The sequence below is a fragment of the Hipposideros armiger genome, unplaced genomic scaffold (assembly GCF_001890085.2).
Source record: "Hipposideros armiger isolate ML-2016 unplaced genomic scaffold, ASM189008v1 scaffold_501, whole genome shotgun sequence".
NCBI classification, from domain to species: domain Eukaryota; kingdom Metazoa; phylum Chordata; class Mammalia; order Chiroptera; family Hipposideridae; genus Hipposideros; species Hipposideros armiger.
In genome coordinates, this window is record NW_017731851.1 from 912,091 (window position 1) to 918,479 (window position 6,389).

Below are 6,389 nucleotides of genomic sequence, written 5' to 3' on the forward strand. Positions count from 1 at the left end.
TTTGATAAATAAATGTTTAGTAAAAGGAAATTGGTTATATAAAATCTATATAATGGAATACTACTCAGCCATTAAAATTATTATTACAGAAGAACGGTAATATAGAAATATACTAATGATAATTACTAAGAGAAATAATAGGCTCTAAAACAAATTAAAACATACCACTATTGTTGAAAGAAAATAAATCTACATACATTGAAAAATATGCTAAAAGTATATACACCAAGAGGGTGTTTTTCTATCTTCCAAAATTTCTGTGTTCTGTGTATTACTTTAGTAATAAAAACAATAAGAAAACAATAAGAATTATTCAGTAATAAGAAACAATAACAATCATTCAAATACAGTAGGTGTGCATAATCCAGATTAAATGATCATGCTTTAAAATGATGATGATGATAATGGTTCTGACAGTCCCCAAGCCTAGATCATTCAGACCTGAGGCTGAGAGGTGACCACACCACATACTTTAATGATGAGTCAAATGTTATTATCAAAAAGAAAAACATATATTACATGTTCATATGAATATCACATACTATTCTCCTTCTGGGCATAAGCAAAAGCTAGCCATACCAACTCAGCCAGATTTAAATCTTACCTAAGCCAACAGGTGACCCACATATGTAAAATAAACAAAGAAGCAAATGACAGCATGTTAAAGCAACGAATTGCATGTGCGTGGTGAGGTGGTGAGTGAAGGGGGAGTCACAAAAGTTGCACGCATAGACAGGATGGGGCGGGGTGTGAGGAGCATTCCTCCAGTCGTTGAGTCAGAGGTTTCAAGAAGGAAATGGAACTTCAGGGGCTGCTAAAATAAAGGAAGGAGATAAGCATCTTTTTTTTTTTTTTTAAACAGCTCACTGATGTGGCACCGGAATGGAGAAAAGAATAAGTCAAGAAATATCCCCTGAACTATGACCTTCGGAAATGGGCAGCCTCCTCTACTCCGTCACCAAGCCACTTCTCGCCCTGCTCCAGGGTCTTCTAAAACCCCATCTGGGCTCTGGTGGATATGACTAATGTTAAATCAAATCCTCCGTGTGTCGAAGAACAGGCAGTAGGATGAATCCCAAAACCATCTTAACTTCGCTTCCGAGATGCCTCACCTGGCTTTGCCTGGTTTTGGTATTAACACTCATAGTTTCACATATCACTTTCCCAAACACGGCCAACAGTGAGTTTTTGGCAATCTGGCAGGATCTTCTTCATCTCCATATTTTTAGTTCATAAATTCTCTTTCCAGCATCCTGTTATCCTCGGAAGGTGTGAAGAGCTCTGAAGGAAAAACAAAATTCTAGTTGCAAACTCTGAAATCGTACTGGCTGAATGAAACTTTTGACTGACAGAAACTGATTTCAGTTCCCCCTTCAATATTTTTAAGTGTCACCATTTATAACTTAAACCCTATTCACAAACTGTATTGATACTTACATGGTAACAATCATTGCAACAATTCCCTACATACCTGAACTGGCTAGAATTGCTTCTATCTCTTAAAAAAACCCATGAGGTCGTGGGGCTCCCTCACCCCTCCCAGGGCTGTGCCCAGTGCACAGACAGGGGTTAGGTTGGCAGGCCGTTTTGCTTTTCAGCAAGAGCTGGCAGTGACTAGAACATCCAGATGCTTTCTGGTGGAGCTTGTGGGGGATCAGCTTTTAAGCTTCAGGCTTGTAAAAACCGGGGTCACCAGTTTAGTACCAGGAGGAGAATCAATTGCACACTGGAAGGCAAAGAAAAGAATTACTAGAAGAAGTACCATCATAACCTGAAAATAGTCTTGGCTGTGTTTAGCAAACGGAGCCCAGATAAAATGAGAGCTTTTTTCCTTCCAAGAGCACCTGGTTTAAAGCCACAGAGGAGAAAGGACCCAGGAGTGTCCAGGCTTTGGGATGTACTGCTAACTGCTCAGGTACATGCAATAGCCCCAGGCCTTCCCCCAGGAGGGCATGTCTCCCTCAACCTTTCAGTAACACCGGCTCTCTGACCCTAAGAGTTAGAGAAGGTACACTGATTTACAGCCACATTCCTTTCCCCTTCTTTCTGATCCTCTCAGTCTGCGGTCTGTTCAAAGCACATTCAAGGGAAAGAGAGGTCAATGAATCTGCCTATCTGGGAAGTGGTTTTGAGCGAGCACTGCTGTTCTGTCACACGCTTTGTCTTAAAACGGGTCTCTTGCGCTTCAGTGGAGCTGAGCTGTGGTCTCTGCAGGTGTTTGCAGTGGCTCCCAGAACACCGAGCCTTTCCTCTCAGTGTGGGAGACCCTGTATAAGGATGTCTTCAACCACTGGCATCAGGTTAGAATTGACAGTGTGAGTGCTTAACAGGCAGCCCTCCTCTTCATTCTCCCTTAGAACAGCAAGAAGGAGGGAGGGGAATATCCCCTGAAAGAGAGAGAGAAAGAGAAAAAAGAAGGTCGTTTAGAGGGAAAGGCCTTACTCATGAATTGTAACTAGTAGATTTGAGAAAACCCTCTTAGAAACCAAGTTAGCTGTCCTCAGTGGGAGCTGCTCCTTGGCCCCCAGTGTTTTTTATTTTTTGTTTGTTTGTTTGTTTTTATTCTATTTATAATTCATGAATTTTAGATTGGTGGAAAAAATTCTTTACCTGATCAATGCAACCCTCCTGTGTAAGAACTGGAGCTTTGCTCCTATAATATTATCTCAGTAGAATCTCTTTCCTTGGTCAAACATCAGGTAATGCTTTCACATTATTATCTTAAATATATACTTTTTTAAAATAAGAAAAAAATGTTATTGTTCTATAATCAAATCACAAAATGAATAGATCTGTTCAATGCTATGTTTTCTTAGCTTTGCCTCTGCAAAGCTGTTTTGGGGAACACTCATATCCTTAGACTTCTTTTCACTGGACAAAAACGGTTAGGTCAGCTTGACCAAATCCACAAAGGAGTAAAATAAGAGTTTAGGTATCCCAATGTTTCTGAAACAGTCTAAATCCATTCCTGGCGGGACATGAAAGGGCAGGAGGTGGAGAACCAACAAAAGCTGGCCTCCTTCCCTGCACTGTGCCCCTTGTTTTTGCCTGTGTCCCTGCTGGAGGGACCAGTCCTGGAAGCCCGGCAAGCATATCTCTGCTTCGCCTGGCATAGCTGGGCCTGGGGAAGACTTGCCCCTGCGAGCCAGGTGTTGTCACCTCTTCCTTTGCCTCTTTTTTTTTGGGGGGGGGGGGGGGGGGATGACAGTGTGTTTTTCCAGGACCCATCAGCTCCAAGTCAAGTAGTTGTTTCAGTCTAGTTGTGGAGGGTGCAGTTCAGTGGCCCATGTGGGGATTGAACCGGCAACACTGGTGTTATGAGCACTGCACTCTAGTCAACTGAGCTAACCAGCTGCCCTTCCTTTGCCTCTTGAAGTGTACTTTTGAGTAAGGAGAACTAAAGCCCCAAAGCCACTAGTTTGGAGAGACCTTATTCTAGCAGGGCTAATCAGACAACTTGGTGCAGAGCCTGACGTACCCACTGAGCTCTGCCTCCTGGGTAAGCACATCACTGGCATTCAAGCTGCGAATCGCACCACTCTTCCCTAAAGGATGGCTATTATGATTAAGAATTCCCCGAAACTGGCAGCCCTTCCACAAGTCACGGGCAACCCCGTGTGGTGGCTTGTGATTCACAGCCCAGCACCTCGCCATCAGTTCAAATTCCCGAGCCATGATGGTTTTCAAGCTGCTCTCCTAACTCACTGATCACCTTCTACTCTCAAACTGTTTATGTTCCATCCAAGTCACCATTCCGTTCCTTGAACCCTTAACACACACTCTTTCATGACCAAGGTTTTCAGGCTTTCTGAACACCAGTGTCTCTAAGAGCCTCATACCCCCTCTTTACATATCCAACTCTCTGTAAGCGAACATTTTGCCAGCCCCCTAGGCTTCTCTGTGGCATCTGCTCCCACTTTCCTTCTCCATCCTTGTCCCTCCCTCGCCTCCCTGACACTGCACGTCTCTCTCTTCAGCCACCCTCCTTTTCCTCTGCTGCCTCCTTTTCCTTCCTGCCACTTGTCTCTTTTCCACACTTTCTATACTCTCTTCCTCTTCTGATGCCCATCCATCATCCCCAGCACATCATTGACCCCCAGGGTATCTGGATGTGTATCCTAGAGAGATGAGAAGCAAACCCCACTGAAGACAGCAAACTTGGTTTCTAAGAGGGTTTCCCCAAATCTAATAGTCACAATTCATGCGTAAGGCCAAAGAAGGACAATTTACCTTAGCATTGTGTTGCTGTCCTCGTCCTCTTGCTAGACAAAGAATCTGGGCTTTCTTGGACCCTCCCAGTGCCAGTCCCCTAATAATGTGTTTTCTTCTTGCTCCTAAAGGGACATTTCTTAATAAGACCCACAAGGCCACATCCACTGGGTCTGGTCCCCACTGACCTTTCAGCCTCATATGGTTCCAGGCTTGCTCTCTGAACTCCGGCCACATTGCTCTTCCTTCAATTCTCAAATGTGCTATATGTCCCTCTACCTTGAGACCTTTGGTCATGCTATTCCCTCTCTCTGGAACATTCTACCTCCTCCGCCTGATTTATCTAGTTAAATCCTTTTGTTAGTTATCTGCTGCTGTGTAACAAATTATCCCAAATGCTACTAACTTAAAACAACAAAATTTGTTATCTCACAGTTTCTTTGGACCAGGAATTTGGGAGCAAAGTAGTCGAATGGTTCAAGGTCAGGGTCTCTCAAGGGGTTACATTCAAACTGTTAGCCTCTCCTTCAGTTACCTGGAGCCTGAGGGTCCTATTTCCAGCTCACTAACTTGGCGGCTAGTAGCCCTTAATGCCTCTTGGGCTGTTGGTGGAGACCGGAGTTCTTTGCCACATCGTCTCCCCATGGGCTGCCTGAGCATCCTTAGGACATGGAAGCTGGCTTCTCCCAGATTAAATGGTCAGAAAGACAGAGAGGAGCTCAAAACAGAAGGTGCAAATCTCTTGTAACCTAATCTCAGAAGCGACACAACATCCTTTTTGCCATATGCTATTGGCCAAGCAGACCAACCCTGGTACAGTGAGGGAGGAGACTACACGTGGTGTGAATAGCAGGAGGTGGGGGTCACTGGAGACCATCGTGTGAGGTTGGCTTAATTACCACTTCTTTTTCCTTAATATATATTGGTAGGATTTTGTAATTAAAGTTTGTCTCCTCCATTGGACATGAGAACAAGTAACTGTTAGCTCATGTATAATTAGTGTTAGCTGTGAACCAAACCAATTGAAAACTTAGAGGCTTAAAAATGTATTCATTTATTATTTTTCATGTGTCTATGAGTCAGCTGGAGTTCTGCTGACCTGGGCTCACTCATGTGTCTCGTATCAGCTACTGGGTTAGCTGGGGCTGATGAGTCCAAATGGCCTCATTCATCTGTCTGGCAGGCGGCTGGCCATTGGCTGGACAATGAAAATGAATGGACCATGTATCTCTCATTATTCAGCAGGCTAGGCAGGGGGTGTTTGCATAGCAGCTGGAGGGTTTCAGGAGTAGGACTGGAAAGGTGCAAGCCCTCTTGCAAAATTTGGAAAAGATACAACATCCCTTCCATCACTTTCTATTGGCCAAGAAAAGTCACACAGCCAGCCATATTCAAAGAGTGATGAAATAGATGATATAACCTCTTAATGGGGAAGCTGCAACGTCACACTGCAAAGGGGTGTGGATAACGGGAAGGGGAAAATGCAGCTATTTTTGTAGACAATTTACTCCAGCACACCATAACATCCCTAGAGTCTAGCATAGTGCCTGGCACACAATAGGTACTCAATAAAAAGAGTATTTCTTGAATTGAATGAGTTCGAACATTTTACATTTAGTTGTCCTTACTTTGCTCTTGGCTTGTCTCCCTCACTGCTGTGCAAGCATCTTGAAGACAGGGACCTGTCTTATTCATGTTTGTGACTCCACCACGTCGACATGGCATTGGACTCCAGTAGTGATAAATACATGTAACGTCAACTCTCTTCAAACTCTTTCTGCACATCTCTATCTCTTTGCCCTCCTCAGAGCTTAAAGGCTTCCACAGCAGATTTGTGTACGCTTTGCAATCCAACAGACCAGGGGTGAGATCCTGAACCTGTCATTCACCAGCTGTGTGACCTTGGGCAAGTTCCTTCACCCAGCTGAGTCTCAGTTTCGTTTTCCACAAAATGGGGGTGCCTACCTCAGGACTGTTTTTGGCTTTCAGTGCAGTGGTGCTGAGCACAGTGGCAGACACTAAATGAACACCCTCCCCTTCCCTTTACCCTAAGGCCTGGCATCACCTTGACATCTGATCCTTCCAGCCCCAGCCCTGGCTTACCTTTCTGTCCCAGCAGAGCCACATCTGTTCCACATCTCTCTGGGTCTTTTTTGGGGGTGGGGGTGGGGGTGGGGGGG

The 6,389-nt window shown here is 44.5% G+C and overlaps 1 long non-coding RNA gene across 1 annotated transcript in view; it reads right to left on the reverse strand.

The window, feature by feature from the left end:
- Window positions 1-262: 262 nt before the first annotated feature.
- LOC109396037 (uncharacterized) overlaps window positions 263-6,389 on the reverse strand; it is a 137,490-nt gene continuing 131,363 nt past the window's right edge. The window contains exon 7 of the long non-coding RNA XR_002126775.1: window positions 263-2,387. This is a non-coding gene — a long non-coding RNA (uncharacterized LOC109396037). The remainder of the gene's footprint in view (window positions 2,388-6,389) is intronic.